The sequence below is a fragment of the Helianthus annuus genome, chromosome 6, assembly GCF_002127325.2.
Source record: "Helianthus annuus cultivar XRQ/B chromosome 6, HanXRQr2.0-SUNRISE, whole genome shotgun sequence".
NCBI classification, from domain to species: Eukaryota; Viridiplantae; Streptophyta; class Magnoliopsida; order Asterales; family Asteraceae; genus Helianthus; species Helianthus annuus.
The window spans coordinates 85,434,676-85,452,133 of NC_035438.2; positions in this window are offsets into that span (position 1 = coordinate 85,434,676).

Consider the following 17,458-nt stretch of genomic DNA (forward strand, 5'->3'; position numbering starts at 1 on the left):
ACTCGAGTACCAGAGATTTTGTGTAACTGTGTAAGTCACTTCACTTTGTTTGATAACATTCTTTTATGTTTTTCCTAGTTTTCATTTTTTTTGGCTGTTGAAACGCCCACTTCTTCACATTTGACAAATAACATAAACTTCATACAAATTTTTGGAAAATTTTGACATGACCCATTCGTAAAGTAAACGATTTCCTGCTTTTTAACGAAATCATTCAAAATATATTATACAACACTTTTCAAAAGATGCTAAAATTAAAACCATACACATTTTACCAAAACATTCTATCCAAAATATCCAAAATAAAGTTTAAACTTCAAACTACTACGATCATCCTAAATACTAGTTTAACATTTACTACACAAAATGATTTTGACCCATTTCAAAAGATATCTTGAACCGGAAGCGCATAAGGGCGACATAGTGTGTGTTCGGTTTGAGCGCGCCACAATCAAGCATGTGATTTACCTATCATGCACAACAACAAACATTCGTTAGTTCATAATACCAAACAAAATCCGTAACATTTATTACATACTCTTATTCGACCCATTTGCAATTTACCCATTTGTTGACATTTATTGTGTAAAGCATTCTCCCTGTTTTACATTATTTCCGTTAACTTTCTTTCTTTCCAACATCTCAATATCATTCAAACATACATCCATTTGACCCATAAGTAATGAGTTCATACTCAAACAACATCACTATTCATCATACATGTCTAAATCATCCCGTTTACAACGAAAACTTTATCTTACATACTTGACATAACTTTATCATTTTTGACCCGTTTACAACAAGTCATTACTAAGCCATTTCACATTCTTCTTTCCGAACGATTTTTAGTACCACTTGCGTGGTTAATATACATTCGATACAATCTTGCTACTTAACCGTTTTTCTAACATTCAACATATCAAAACTTTTATCATAAACAAAAATACAACTCAACACTAAGATTTATTTACTAACTATCATCCGTAGAACTAAATAAAGAAGAATTAAGTTCACATGAACTTACCGCGATCTTGAGATGCTTGTGACTTCGAGTGACTTGCGCCTTCTTCCTTCTTCGTGCTTGACACTTATAACACTTAAGGGATTGTGATTTCTATCTCATGCATCAATAATTCAGCCCTTTGCCTTCTTGATTTGTAGGATTTTGGCCAGAATTTTAGAACTAGGATTTGTTCCCTTGCCCCCTCTCTCGTTCGCGAACACACCCACACTTAGAATAACTGGCCATTTTTCTTTAGGTGTTTTATTTTTCCCATTTTTCATTTTAAACCCCCACCTTTTAAAAACATGACATTTTCATAAATTACACACTACTCCAATAACTTTCATACACATTCATGAACTATTAGATTTGCTAATAAACTATAAATCCTAAAAATGGTAAAAATTCTATATTTACCATTTCTTTTTATCATAGTATTGCGATTTTAACATTATAATATGTCATACAAAAATTAGGGTGTTACAAGTCTACCCTCCTTATGAAAGGTTTCGTCCCCGAAACCTGTCTACGTACCAAATAATTCCGGGTAGTGCTTTTGCATGTCATCCTCTGCTTCCCACGTGAGATCCGATCCCTTCCGGTGTTACCATTGAACCAACACTTGTCAAACGGATTTGTTTCGAAGTTGCTTCACTTTAAAATCTTTTATTGCGACAGGACTTTCAACATAATTCAACTTCTCATCCACTTCAATATCATCCATAGGCACGTATGCCGTCTCATCCGCTAGGCACTTCAGCAGTTGCGATACATGAAAAGTGTTGTGAATCCCATCCAACGCGGGTGGTAATTCTAACTGATACTAGGGATGGCAATGGGTCAGGTTCGGATCGGGTATTGGCAATCCCATACCCATACCCGGTTGTAAAATCGTGTCCCATACCCGACCCAATACCCGTCGGGTATAGGTCGGGTACCGGGTATACCCGCGGGTATTGGGTATACCCATTAGTTTATTAAAAAATATACATTGGGATTTCCAAATACATTTTTTACTATTATAATTATTATATAGTTTTATATATGCAACAACTATTATAAAGTAAAATATACATTACATAGATATAAGTTTTAGCATAAATTAATAATAACTTTATGATATTTATACACTTATATGTATATACTTCACAACATACAAAATATAAATATTATCATTAAATACATATGCTAAAAGAAAAATTATTTTTTCACATTATGAACATACTAAAATAAATCACTAATAGATAAGGGTTAATGGAAAATAAAAATATAAATTAAAAACTTCGGGTATATGATCGGGTATATGGTTCAGGTAAACGGGTATGTGGTTTCGGGTAATCGGGTCGGGTATCACCTAATCCCATACCCGACCCATACCCGTAAAAATTTTTAAAACTAAACCCATACCCGGCCCAATCCCCGTCGGGTATCGGGTATACCCGTCCCATTTGTGTCGGGTTTCGGGTATACCCGTCGGGCTCGGGTATTTTTGCCATCCCTAACTGATACGCCACCGCCCCGACCCGGGCGAGTATTTTGAATGGCCCGATGTATCGAGGACCTAGCTTCCCGCGTTTACGAAAACGGATTATCCCTTTCCATAGAGAGACCTTTAGTAACACATGATCTCCCACTTGAAACTCAATTGGTCGTCTTCGTCGATCTGCATAAGACTTTTGTCTATCTTACGCTGCTTTTATCCTTGATCTAACCATATCAATCTTTTCATTTGTCTTGGCTACTACTTCTTTTTACGCGAGTTCTCGTTGACCCACTTCCCCCCCCCCCCAAACAAACCGGAGTCCTACATTTCCTTCCATAGAGCATCTCGTAGGGGGCCATTTTTATGTTGTTATGATAACTATTATTATATGAAATCTCTACCAAGGGTAGATAATCATCCCAGCTTCCCCCAAAATCCACGACACACGCCCTTAACATATCAACTAATGTTTGTATAGTTCGTTCCGATTGACCATCGGTTTGAGGATGGTAGGCGGTACTAATATGTAACTGGGTCCCAAATTCTTCGTGAAACTTCCTCTAGTAACGAGATGTGAACCGGGTATCTCGGCCAGACCCTATAGACACCGGAACCCCATGTCGAGATATAATCTCATTCGTATAATGGGTAAGAAATGTGCACTTTTGGTTAGTCGGTCAACGACTACCCAAATAGCATCGTGCCCTTTCTTTGTCTTAGGAAGTTTAGTCACCAAATCCATCGTTACATGTTCCCACTTCCACACCGGGATCTCCAAGGGTTGCAACTTTCCATACGGCCTTTGGTGTTCGGCTTTTACTTGAGAACATGTCAAACACTTAGCAACATACTTGACAATGTCTCTTTTCATTCCCGGCCACCAATAATTCATCCTCAAGTCTCGATACATCTTTGTAGCTCCCAGATGAACGGAGTACCGAGACTTGTGAGCCTCATTCAATAGTAATTCTTTCAGATCATATTCCCGAGGTATCCAGATTCGGTCATACCTCGTTTTCATACCATTTGCATTCTCTTCCAATTCATGAATAAATCCTTTCGTCCTTTCTTTCTTTGAGTCGCCGGCATTTAAAGATCTTGTTTGAGCTTCTCGAATTTCATCAAGGAGTTTAGATGTGACTACCATCTTCATAGATTTTACCCGAATGGGGGCGGGTACTCCTTTCGACTTAGAGCGTCCGCCACTACATTAGCCTTCCTGGGATGGTAATGAATGTCACAATCATAATCCTTAATGAGTTCCAACCATCTTCGTTGCCTCATATTAAGATCTTTCTGCTCGAAGAAATATTTGAGGCTTTTATGATCCGAGTAAATAGTACATTTCACCCCATATAGGTAGTGCCTCCATATCTTCAAGGCGAATACGACCGCCGCCAATTCTAGATCATGAGTTGGGTAATTGTTTTCATGCTGCTTGAGTTGTCTTGAAGTATAAGCAACGACCTTACCCTTTTGCATTAACACGCAACCTAAACCTTGGTGAGAGGCGTCAGTATACACCACCAAATCATCCGTTCCATCCAATAATGTCAACACTGGGGACTTTGAGAGCTTTTCCTTTAAAGTCTGAAACGCTTTTTCTTGTTCTTCGCCCCATATAAACTTTTCACTTTTCTTTGTTAACTTCGTCATAGGCGAGGCTATCTTGGAGAAATCTTGGATAAATCTCCTGTAGTACCCAGCCAAGCCTAGAAAACTTTTTATTTCGCTTGGATTCTTCTGGGGTACCCAATTCATTACCGCATCTACTTTGGATGGGTCCACATGGACACCATCCGCATCGATTATATGACCAAAAACTGTACCTCTCTAAGCCAAAAGGCACACTTTGAGAATTTTGCATATAACTTTTCCTTGCGAAGCATTTCCAATACATCACGTAAGTGGGAAGCATGCTCTGCTTCACTTCGGGAGTATATTAGTATATCGTCAATGTAATACCATTACATACTTATCAAGCATAGGTCGGCACACCCGATTCATTAAATACATAAACGCAGCTGGTGCGTTCGTTAGCCCAAAGGACATTACTAAAAACTCGTAATGTCCGCACCGTGTTCGAAACGCAGTCTTCGGCACATTTTCTTCTCGTACACGCAGTTGGTGATAACCCGACCGCATATCGATTTTCGAAAACCAACTTGCCCCTTGAAGCTGGTCAAATAGGTCATCAATTCTGGGCAACGGGTAACGATTCTTCACCGTTAACTTGTTCAACTCTCGATAGTGGATGCACATTCGCATCGAACCATCTTTCTTCTTCACGAATAATACAGGCGCTCCCCATGGTGAAACACTTGGTTTAATAAAACCCTTATCGAGCAACTCTTGAAGTTGCGTCATCAATTCTTTCATTTCGGTCGAGGCCAACCGATAAAGAGCTTTGGCTACTGGATTTGCACCCGGATTAAGCTCTATTTTGAACTCTACTTCCCGTTCAGACGGAAGCCCTGGTAAATCTTCCGGAAACACATCCGGATATTCGTTCACTACATTCACATCTTCAAGCTTTGGAACACCTCGATTGGTGTCAATCACATAAGATAGATATGCCTTACCTCCGTTCTTCACATGTTTGACAGCTTTGATTATAGAACACAATTTTGATTTGATGACCCTATCTCCTTGAACACATACCCGTTTCCCCCCCGAGGTTACTACATGAATGACTGATGTGTGTCGGTGTGTATATAATTTTTGATATATATTTAAGCCCTTTTTACACTTTTAGCCAAGTTTTAAATTTATAAAACACGATATTTACTAACACTAAACACACATATGGGCAAGTGCACCCATCGTGGACGTAGTATAGTGTTGGTAAGATACCGAGGTCGTCCAAGGACACAAGAGCTTTTAATACCGGTTTATCCTCAACGTCTAATCAAATCAAAAAGTTAGAAAAATGTTTTAAACTAAGAAAAATAAAAACTAACTAAATGCTGAAAAATAAAATAAAATAAAAACAGATAGACAAGATGAATCACTTGGATCCGACAAGTGTATTAGTATAACCTTTGATTATTTTCGCACTTTTGCACTTGTTTAAGAGATTATCTTAGTTATTGTAGTAGGCCCCTTTTTCGGAGGTGACGTTACCCTCAACCCAGTAGTTTGAGTCAGCAAGGATACAATCCTAAAGGGTTGGATTATTGAAAGATAATGAATTAAGTTATTAATGCAAATTATGGTAGGCCCCGCTTTTGGCGGTGACGTTACCCTCGGCTAAGTAGTCTGAGTCAGCAGGGATACAGTCCTAAATAGCCGGGTTATAGTATTAATAGTAGTTAGCTTATGAGGGGGTCAAAGAGTTTGGATCCCCGCCATCCAATACCTATGGGCATTGAAGGAGATCCTACTAAATTTGACCCAGGTCCCAAGCAGGACCTCTAAACGCTGAACAAGGGCAAGACCCTTACCAAACCGTTCCCTTAACCCCCGACCAGGTAGCCAACATACCTCCATATAGACCGTGGAGATATGAATGGTGAAAATCTTTTATTTTATATAGACAGTAAAATAATGCCAAGACACCACGGACAAACGATAAGGAAAGATCACCTTCAACATAAGTAACTAGTTATTAAAGTCATTAATACAAAACCAAATAAAAAGTGCAAAAGATTAAAAATAAAAAGTATTATACTAAACACTTGTCTTCACCAAGTGATGTAAGAGACTTAGGCAAACATGGCCTTGATTGTCAAGAACTCTTACGATCAATCTTGGATCCCGAGACGACTCACACACTCTATGATGGACAATGGATGATGGTGGTGGATGATGGTGTTATGGTGGTGGTGGGTGGTGGATGAAGTGTGAGAGAGGTGGTGTGCCAAGGGATGAGAGAGAATGAAGCCAAGCTCCTCTATTTATAGGCTGAACAGAACGCTGGACACGGCCCCGTGTTCGCTGAACACGGCCCCGTGCCCGTCTGACATTCTCTCTCTTCATTAATTGTAATTGCGAATTACAATTAATGCGCCTGCTGTACTTTCAACACGCCCCCGTGTCCGCTGGGCACGGCCCCGTGGTGAGCAATGGAAGCTTCTACTGGTTTGTCTTTTCTGCTGCTTCCTGGGCACGCCCCCGTGTTCACTGGACACGGGGCGTGTTCAGGCTCTGTTTCTCTTCTCTTTGTCTTAGGAGGTGCCGTTGAGGGTCCGGGCAGTTCACTTTTGTTCCTTTTCTTGTATTTATGGTAGATTTAGTAGTCTTTTTGCTTCTTTTGTGATTTTGAGCTCATTTCATCCTGAAAATACGAAAGGAAGACAAAAACACTCTTTTTCCAACATTAGTACTTAAAAAGGGTTAGTTTTATGCCTTAATTGATGTGTTTTATATGTTGCATTTTACACACATCAAATACCCCCACACTTGAACTTTTGCTTGTCCTCAAGCAAAACTCTTTTAATGTGGCTTACACTCCCAAATGGAATAGGTAGAAGAGAAATTTTTCAACTTGTCCTAGAGTGTCGGGAATCCAAGGTTTGTATAGGTTCTATTTTTATTTTATTTACAATCTTATTCGTCATGGTTTATTTTGAACTTTTCATAAGATAAACTACTTAATTTGGCATAGCATGCCTTATTAAAATTCCATTTATATACAAGTTCACATACCTCACGGGAGATCACTCAATCACTCGGCCGAAGGTGTATATTTAAGTGAATCGCTCGAGAGCGGCACGGATTTACACTTTCCATATGCTTGCCAAGCGATCAATCCTCCTCCTTTTTAACTTTTACCTTTGTAAATATCAAGAGGTCTTTTTGGGGTGAAGGCTTGGGTTTAAAGGTGGGTGGTTGGTTAGTGGTTAGTAAAAAGGGCGAAAAATCGTAACAAGTGTCGGTTTTCGTAAAATACCTTATTTTTGGTGACATTTATTTTTGAAGTATTTCTCCAAACAAGCTTTTTGTAGCTTATGTTTGTTTTTTGACTTCATCATTTTTTTTTTTTTTTTTTTTTCGTCACGTAAAGGGTATGTTTACGAAAAACCGAGTATGTTACTAAAATAAAGGTGAAAAAATGAAAAAGGTTTTTGGTGGGTAGAAAATTGTTTTGGGGGTAATGAAATGAAAGGTTTAGGCTCAAAGGGGTTTTCTAGGGGGATTTTGGGTAGGTAAAAAAAAATGAAAAATAATGGTTTTGAGAAAAAAAAAATAGTTAGTCCTAATGCCTCCATCATTTACTTACTTGGGTTTAAGTTGGTAAGGATCGGGAATGTATCGTCGTGGCAAGTTCTAGATTTGTAAAGACCGAGCGGCTATTCACACAAGAAACGAAAAATGAGCATTTAATCTAAATATGTGTATTTTTATGCTCAATAAAGGCTCAAAACTCACTTTTTGTGGGAATGGGTTTTTAATGTGACCAAGCATATATAATCGAATTTTAGCTAGACTTGTTATACCGTTTCATAATTTTCTTATGTTAGTTCTTTTTATCACGACGCTATCGGTTGTAAGTTTGTAAAAATATAACCCTTTTATAACTTGTTATTCCCAACTTAAACTAAGACAAGTAAATAAAAAAATGAAAAAGTTTTTGAAAAAAAATTTGGGGTGTTTAGCGGTTCCAATAGAGTTTTGTGTAAGGCTTGTTTTAGGATTTTGCAAAAATTTCAAGGTTTTAGCATCCCCCCCACACTTAAATTACACATTGTCCTCAATGTGTCCAAAAATAGAGTTTTTGGTTGATTAGAATATGTAAAAGTGTGTTTAAAAACAAAGATTTGTGTTACTGGCACTCTGGACACGGCCCCGTGTTGACCGGGCACGGCCCCGTGGTGAAGTGCCAGTAACGAAAATTATAGAATTGAAACAGAAGCCTGGACACGGGGGCGTGTTCGCTGAACACGGCCCGTGTCCAGTTACCTGAACTGGGTGATTTCCTGCAGGGGGCTCAGCACGGGGCCGTGTTGGTTGGGCACGGCCCGTGTGGAGCCTTCTGTTATGGAGATTTTTGTCGGTTTGTTCTGTTCTTCTGCATGGTTCCATTTTTTCTCGTTCCCTTTTTTCATCCATTACCACCATGAGTCCATAAATCATAAAAACCATCATAACATTGCTAATAGAGAGATTACATATAAAGATAAAAATTACATAGATAGTAAGCTTATGGAGTTCTAGCCCTATGTTTTATTTTAATTTTAGCAAAATTTCCAAGAATCTACTGATCCTGGTTAGACAAGGCTTTGTAGAGCTCCAACTTTCGGATGCGTTTCTCCTCATATGTCGGCAAGCCATTCCTCTACCTCCCTTGGAAGGAGGAAGGAAGGCTCGTTTGCATTTGTTTGAGGAGTTTCAACTTCCGCCGGGACTTCTTGTGGGATTTCCATAGGAGGTTCCGCGGGGATGTCTCCCCACCCGGTAGGGTTGTTAATACCGAGTGCTAAGTTCCAGTCTTGTTGTGGAAGGACTGGTTCCATAGGAGGTGCCACCAAAATGTTTAACCTTTGGTGCAAAAGGTTAATCTCTTGGAAGCTGCTTTCCAATCCCATCGTAAGATCGTTGATACGGTCAATGAGGACCTCCTCTACGGACGTCATTTCGTCGAGAGCCTCTCTTAGTGCTATCACGTAGTGCACAAGTGTGGCTTCAACGGAGGGTCTCCTTCCCCTTCGGCTGTTTGAGGAATGCACGGATGATGTTTCGCTGTTTTCACTCGCCATTCTACGAAAAATAAACCAAAAATAGTTTATAAGACGAAAACAGTTTCTGGACACGGCCCCGTGCTCACTGAGCACGGCCCCGTGTTCATCTTTCTGCAGAATTTTTGGAGCAAGGAACCTTGGGTTTTCGAGTTATTTTCTGAGTTTGTGCAAGCTTTTTGACAGTAAATAACTCTAAACAATGTTGCATAACATGTTTTTACCAAGATTCCATGATCAAAACTCCTTGTTTCCTACCATAAAGATTGAAAATTCAAACTTTTCATGGTGGCTTTTGAAGAAAGATGAAGAAGAAGGAAATGTCTAGAAGAGGAAAGGACAAGATGAGTTGTTGGAAACTTCTTTTAGACTTACCTAGGATTGTTTGAGAGAAGATTCCTTCAAATCTCTGTCCCCAAGTTGGTCCAAATGTGCAGGATTTTTGGCTGCATTTATAGAAAATGACAGCCTGCTGGACACGGCCCCGTGTTCGCTGAACACGGCCCCGTGTGCAGAGAAAATTCTGACACAGTTTGTCCGTATTCTGACGTCATGATCAGAAGGGAATCTTTTGATGGACACGGGGGCGTGTTGGCCGAACACGGCCCCGTGTCGGAAAGCTGATTTATGAAGTTTTGTCTTTTCTAAGGCGCTTACTTATATCGGGTGGCTCCTGACTTGTTGGAACAACCCCAAAGTGCCTAAGATACCTTAATTGTCCTATACTAAGACGAGAACGCAAGAGGTTGTCGGTGAGGGTAATTCCTATTTTCATTCTAGGTGGACAAGTCCAACCCTTTCCCGGGCTCTCGTTAAAGAAGGTGTATGCCGAATCGCTCAGGTCTATGTATGCACCGAACGAGGTCGATGGGGAGTCCTTCACGGCACAATCGGCACAGGGACGACTATCGTCCATGTCTTGTCTAGGAAGAAAGGTATTTTCGGGAGCAACGAGGTTGTCAGAATGCGGTTCCAACATTTCCTCATGGTCGTTGTCTTGGGATGGATCTAAGAAATCCTTCCTAAGTTCTTTTGACCAATTTAGAAGTAGCTCTTCTAGTTGAAATAGCTCGTCAAGGAGCATATCTCCTAGAATATCCGGTTGGGCGCATTCGAGGGAGAAATAGTGTTTATTTTTACTTTCGCCCCTCTTAAGGCTACAAGGAATTGGTGGGTCTATATAGTGTGGCCTATAAGTGAGGAAGAAACATTTTAATTCCTCGTGTTCGCCTCCACATATTTGACACCACAAACCATAAGAGTGCCGAAAGTAAAAAGAATCACTATCACTCATGTTTGTATCAGAAGTTACCAACCGCCGGGATCAAACGGTTCTGTTTTCAGCAACTGAATCTTGGGCACGGGGGCGTGTTGAGTGGACACGGCCCCGTGTTCAGCCTACTGTCTGATATAAAACAGGATTGCCAGTTCCAATGATTGGGCACGGGGGCGTGTTCAGCGGGCACGGCCCCGTGCTGAGCTCTGCAGAAGCTGAAAAATCTAAAAAAAATCCTAAAAAATTAAAGAAAAATAAAAAGATGATTAGGCCGTTGATTCCTAACTTTCTTAAAATCCTTGTGTCCCCGGCAACGGCGCCAAAAACTTGATGTGTGTCGGTGTGTATATAATTTTTGATATATATTTAAGCCCTTTTTACACTTTTAGCCAAGTTTTAAATTTATAAAACACGATATTTACTAACACTAAACACACATATGGGCAAGTGCACCCATCGTGGACGTAGTATAGTGTTGGTAAGATACCGAGGTCGTCCAAGGACACAAGAGCTTTTAATACCGGTTTATCCTCAACGTCTAATCAAATCAAAAAGTTAGAAAAATGTTTTAAACTAAGAAAAATAAAAACTAACTAAATGCTGAAAAATAAAATAAAATAAAAACAGATAGACAAGATGAATCACTTGGATCCGACAAGTGTATTAGTATAACCTTTGATTATTTTCGCACTTTTGCACTTGTTTAAGAGATTATCTTAGTTATTGTAGTAGGCCCCTTTTTCGGAGGTGACGTTACCCTCAACCCAGTAGTTTGAGTCAGCAAGGATACAATCCTAAAGGGTTGGATTATTGAAAGATAATGAATTAAGTTATTAATGCAAATTATGGTAGGCCCCGCTTTTGGCGGTGACGTTACCCTCGGCTAAGTAGTCTGAGTCAGCAGGGATACAGTCCTAAATAGCCGGGTTATAGTATTAATAGTAGTTAGCTTATGAGGGGGTCAAAGAGTTTGGATCCCCGCCATCCAATACCTATGGGCATTGAAGGAGATCCTACTAAATTTGACCCAGGTCCCAAGCAGGACCTCTAAACGCTGAACAAGGGCAAGACCCTTACCAAACCGTTCCCTTAACCCCCGACCAGGTAGCCAACATACCTCCATATAGACCGTGGAGATATGAATGGTGAAAATCTTTTATTTTATATAGACAGTAAAATAATGCCAAGACACCACGGACAAACGATAAGGAAAGATCACCTTCAACATAAGTAACTAGTTATTAAAGTCATTAATACAAAACCAAATAAAAAGTGCAAAAGATTAAAAATAAAAAGTATTATACTAAACACTTGTCTTCACCAAGTGATGTAAGAGACTTAGGCAAACATGGCCTTGATTGTCAAGAACTCTTACGATCAATCTTGGATCCCGAGACGACTCACACACTCTATGATGGACAATGGATGATGGTGGTGGATGATGGTGTTATGGTGGTGGTGGGTGGTGGATGAAGTGTGAGAGAGGTGGTGTGCCAAGGGATGAGAGAGAATGAAGCCAAGCTCCTCTATTTATAGGCTGAACAGAACGCTGGACACGGCCCCGTGTTCGCTGAACACGGCCCCGTGCCCGTCTGACATTCTCTCTCTTCATTAATTGTAATTGCGAATTACAATTAATGCGCCTGCTGTACTTTCAACACGCCCCCGTGTCCGCTGGGCACGGCCCCGTGGTGAGCAATGGAAGCTTCTACTGGTTTGTCTTTTCTGCTGCTTCCTGGGCACGCCCCCGTGTTCACTGGACACGGGGCGTGTTCAGGCTCTGTTTCTCTTCTCTTTGTCTTAGGAGGTGCCGTTGAGGGTCCGGGCAGTTCACTTTTGTTCCTTTTCTTGTATTTATGGTAGATTTAGTAGTCTTTTTGCTTCTTTTGTGATTTTGAGCTCATTTCATCCTGAAAATACAAAAGGAAGACAAAAACACTCTTTTTCCAACATTAGTACTTAAAAAGGGTTAGTTTTATGCCTTAATTGATGTGTTTTATATGTTGCATTTTACACACATCAATGACTTTCTTTTCACATTGAATTTCAGCGTGGTTTTGGGCTAGCCAATCCATTCCTACAACCACTTTAAATTCCCCCATGTACATCGGGACAAGATCTATACTAAATTCCTCATCTTCGATCAAGATATTACAGTTTCTACAAATATCATGTAACAAATAGCTTTTACTATCAGCAACTTCCGCTTCTAAGGGTACTAACATCTTTTCAAGCTTAAACGATGGATGAACTAACAATTCATTAGAAATGAACGACCTACTAGCCCCGGAATCAAATAAAACATTCATAGGCATAGAATTAACCAAGAATATACCTGAAACCACATCCGGGCTAGCCTTAGCTTCATCCGAGGTTAACTGAAACATCCTCCCGCGAGCCTTGGAAGACTCATCCTTCTTTCCATCTTTCTTTGCCCCTTGTTGGAGTTTCGGACATTCCGCTTTAATGTGCCCCGTTTGTTTACAATTGTAACACGCTTTTGGATTTTCGGGGTATCTATAATACGGATGTCCCTCTTGCCCACATTTGTAGCATCCTTTCTTCCCCGACAGACATTCGCCCGAATGATGCTTCCCACATGTCTTGCAAGTCGGAATTCCACTACTTGTTTTCCCTTTCCTGTTTTGGTCTTGAAATCTTGCCTTTTTCGATTGGTTTATGTTGGTAGACTTCTCCGCCACCCTTTTTTCTCCCCTTTCAACCTGCCTTTTTATCTCAATCTCCCTATCTCTTGCCCAGTCGATTAATTCGTTCAACGTTGCACATTTGGAGGGATTTACGAACTCCCGATATTCAGCCTTTAACATAGCATGATAACGTATGATTTTCAACCTCTCAGTCCCCGCTATCTCCCTACAAAATTTCACCTTCTCGAGGAACTTATTTGTTATTTCATCAATAGTTTCATCCTTTTGTCGAAGACGTAAGAAGTCTTCTTGAATCTTATCAAGTGCGGATTGTGGGCAATGATATTTCAGAAATGGCTCTTTGAACTCTTGCCATATTAACGTTCGTACTTTGTCATCCCCCAACTCATTCGAATGTGCGTCCCACCAATCCTTTGCTTGGAGTTGTAGGAGGCCCGTAGCAAACATCACTTGATCCTCCACCTCACATCTACTTCTTACAAACACTGCCTCGGTGCTTGAAATCCATCTTTGACAAGCTATCGGGTCAATTTCCCCTTTATATGGCAAGGGGTTACATGCCATGAATTCCTTGTACGTGCACCTTCGAGTACTTTTCTTTGTTTGTAGTTCACTAATCACCTCCTTTAGTTCTTCCACCTTGGTCGTTACTAGAGTATCGACTACTCCCAATACTTGACCTTCCACTTCTTGAGCTAGTCGGGAATTACTAGCTTCAATCACTTTCTCTACTTCTTCTAAAATCATTGCTCTCATTTCATTTCGGCGTGCTTCATCGTCATCGTTTACATTTACCGCATCAGCCATCTACATAAAACATTCATTATATCCATTAGGTTTCATTTCATACTTCCCATCATCACGTTTTAACATTATTTTATCATAACAAGTTCCATTAATCATTCATACTTCATGCCTTATCGTCATTGACGATCGTATTGTATTATATCGACCGAATCCTTCATTCATAACAAACTTTCCTTTCCATCATTCACATGTACTTTTCCTTCATCATTTGATTATAAATTTTGCCTTAAATATTGTTCATAAGGTCCTTAAAATCAATTGGAACAAGTCCCGCATTCAAGATCGTCGAAACAAAACAAAAAAAAAAGTTTTCGGAATCAGGGGGCTAGACGCCCCCACCTAGGGGCTAGACGCTACACCTAGCCCCCTTTTTGACAGCAAGTTCCTTTATTTTTGTTGCTGCACTTGCCCAGGTAAACTTTTATCAAAACCAAACTTAAAATCCTCATAACTTATGATCCGTAAGTCCGATTTAACCGATTCTTTTTCCTACGGGTCCGTAATTTAATTGCGGATCCATTTAGCATATTCATTAGCCGTATAACTTGGTTTTTAAGAACAAATAAGCTATAAATCCCATTTTATTTCTAACTACAACATAATAAATTTTACAATTTACTTACTTGCGTAGCGCTTCGGAACGAACACACCTTCATACGAGCTTTCAGTTTGAGTTCAAGCATTTGACTCAAATACTTGAATCCCTCAAACCTCGGCTCTGATACCAACTTGAAACGCCCACTTCTTCACATTTGACAAATAACATAAACTTCATACAAATTTTTGGAAAATTTTGACATGATGCATTCGTAAAGTAAACGATTTCCTGCTTTTTAACGAAACATTCAAAATATATTCTACAACACTTTTCAAAAGATGCTAAAATTAAAACCATACACATTTTACCAAAACATTCTATCCAAAATATCCAAAATAAAGTTTAAACTTCAAACTACTACGATCATCCTAAATACTAGTTTAACATTTACTACACAAAATGATTTTGACCCATTTCAAAAGATATCTTGAACCGGAAGCGCATAAGGGCGACATAGTGTGTGTTCGGTTCGAGCGCGCCGCAATTAAGCATGTGATTTACCTATCATGCACAACAACAAACATTCGTTAGTTCATAATACCAAACAAAATCTGTAACATTTATTGCATACTCTTATTCGACCCATTTGCAATTTACCCATTTATTGACATTTCTTGTGTAAAGCATTCTCCCCGTTTTACATTATTTCCGTTAACTTTCTTTCTTTCCAACATCTCAATATCATTCAAACATACATCAATTCGACCCATAAATAACGAGTTCATACTCAAACCACATCACTATTCATCATACATGTCTAAATCATCCCGTTTACAACGAAAACTTTATCTTACATACTTGACATAACTTTATCATTTTTGACCCGTTTACAACAAGTCATTACTAAGCCATTTCACATTCTTCTTTCTGAACGATTTTTAGTACCACTTGTGTAGTTAATATACATTCGATACAATCAAAACTTATCAAAACTTTTATCATAAACAAACATACAACTCAACACTAAGATTTATTTACTAACTATCATCCTTAGAACTAAATAAAGAAGAATTAAGTTCACATGAACTTACCGCGATCTTGAGATGCTTGTGACTTCGAGTGACTTGCGCCTTCTTCCTTCTTCGTGCTTGACACTTATAACACTTAGGGGATCGTGATTTCTATCTCATGCATCAATAATTCAACCCTTTGCCTTCTTGATTTGTAGGATTTTGGCCAGAATTTTAGAACTAGGGTCTGTTCCCTTGCCCTCTCTCTCGTTCGCGACAAACCCACACTTAGAATCACTAGCCATTTTTCTTTAGGTGTTTTATTTTTCCCATTTTTCATTTTAAACCCCCACCTTTTAAAAACATGACACTTTCATAAATTACACACTACTCCCACAACTTTCATACACATTCATGAAATATTAGATTTGCTAATAAACTATAAATCCTAAAAATGGTAAAAATTCTATATTTACCATTTCTTTTTATCATAGTATTGCGATTTTAACATTATAATATGTCATACGAAAATTAGGGTGTTACAGCTCTATTATTATATCCGTGTTTAGTAGCTAATATGATCCTAAAGGTCCTTTGTTGTCTGTTCATTGCAGCTCATTGTGAATTTTAATTCAACGAAGAACTCCATATCCTAATTTTCTTTTCCAATATCATAGCTGTAGTAAATCAGTTATTTCTTGACATACATGCCGTATGAGTCCACTATGAGGCAATCTCAATATGGATGAGGCAGCTCAAGAGATTGGTAAGAAGTTGATGTATGGTTCACATGATCCTTTTAATCATTTTTCGTTTTATTATTCTATCAGATTTTTACTCCACATATATTCATTGAATTGTAGTTTATCATGAACACATTTAAGTATCACTTGCACACTTTACCTCATTTTTATGCTTTTATTAGCAAGATGTATTTGCCTTTCTTTTCTGATTTAATTAGCCAGTAAATTAGATAAGATGATTGATATTGGGATATCCTCCTATTATAGTGAATGATAATCTTATTTGGTGGTTTAATACTTTCTTAGGGCACTGGAGCTTCTGCTGGGAACCAAACTTTATTCTGTTGTGATTGATATGCCGGTCATCGGGTTGTATCAGGTTAGGCGAATATCTATTTGTACAAGACTACGATTTGTTTACATCATGTAATTGTTTCTATTATTCTTTTACTAATAAGTTCATCAAAAATAGGGTTTAAAAGTTTAGCATTTTTATGTGCTCAATGAATACAAACGCAATTATGAATTTGGATCATTTGGGTTTAAAATTTCAGCATGTTTATGTGCTAAAATGAGTATAAACGTAACTGTGAATTTTGGATCATTTGGGTTTAAAAATTCAGCATGTTTATTTGCAAAAATGAGTATAAACGCAACTGGATATTTGGATCATTTAGGCTAATGATTCAGCACTTTTATTTGCTAAAATGAGTGTAAACACATTTGTGAATTTGGATAATATGGTTTTATAAATCTGAACACTTTGTTTGTGCTAAAATGAGTATAAACGCAGTTATGAATTTGGATCTTTTGGGTTTTAAAATTCAACACATTTATGTGCTAACAGGAGTATAAACGCAATGTGAATTTGCTATTAAACTAATAAAATTTGGCAACATAAAACGGTGGATCAAGTTGGGTCAATGTCAAATAAGAGTTTAAATGGAGAAGAATGGGTTGAGAATGCAGATGTAGGGATGAACGTGGTACCGGTACCGTACCAAAAATACCTGTACGGAAAATCATCAAAACTGGATACTGCTACCGAACATGTTCGGTAGGTATCAATATTTGAAGGTAAAAATCGGTATTTTTGTACCGATACTGAAAGTACCGGTATCGAAAATGCCAAAAAGTGGGTACCGGTAATGGTACCGAAAAAATTCAGTACGAGAAATTGTAGGATCGTGTACTGACCCGCGAGTCGTTCAGAGGCGTTCTCCTATGTTTCAGGTGCGGAATAACAAGAAAC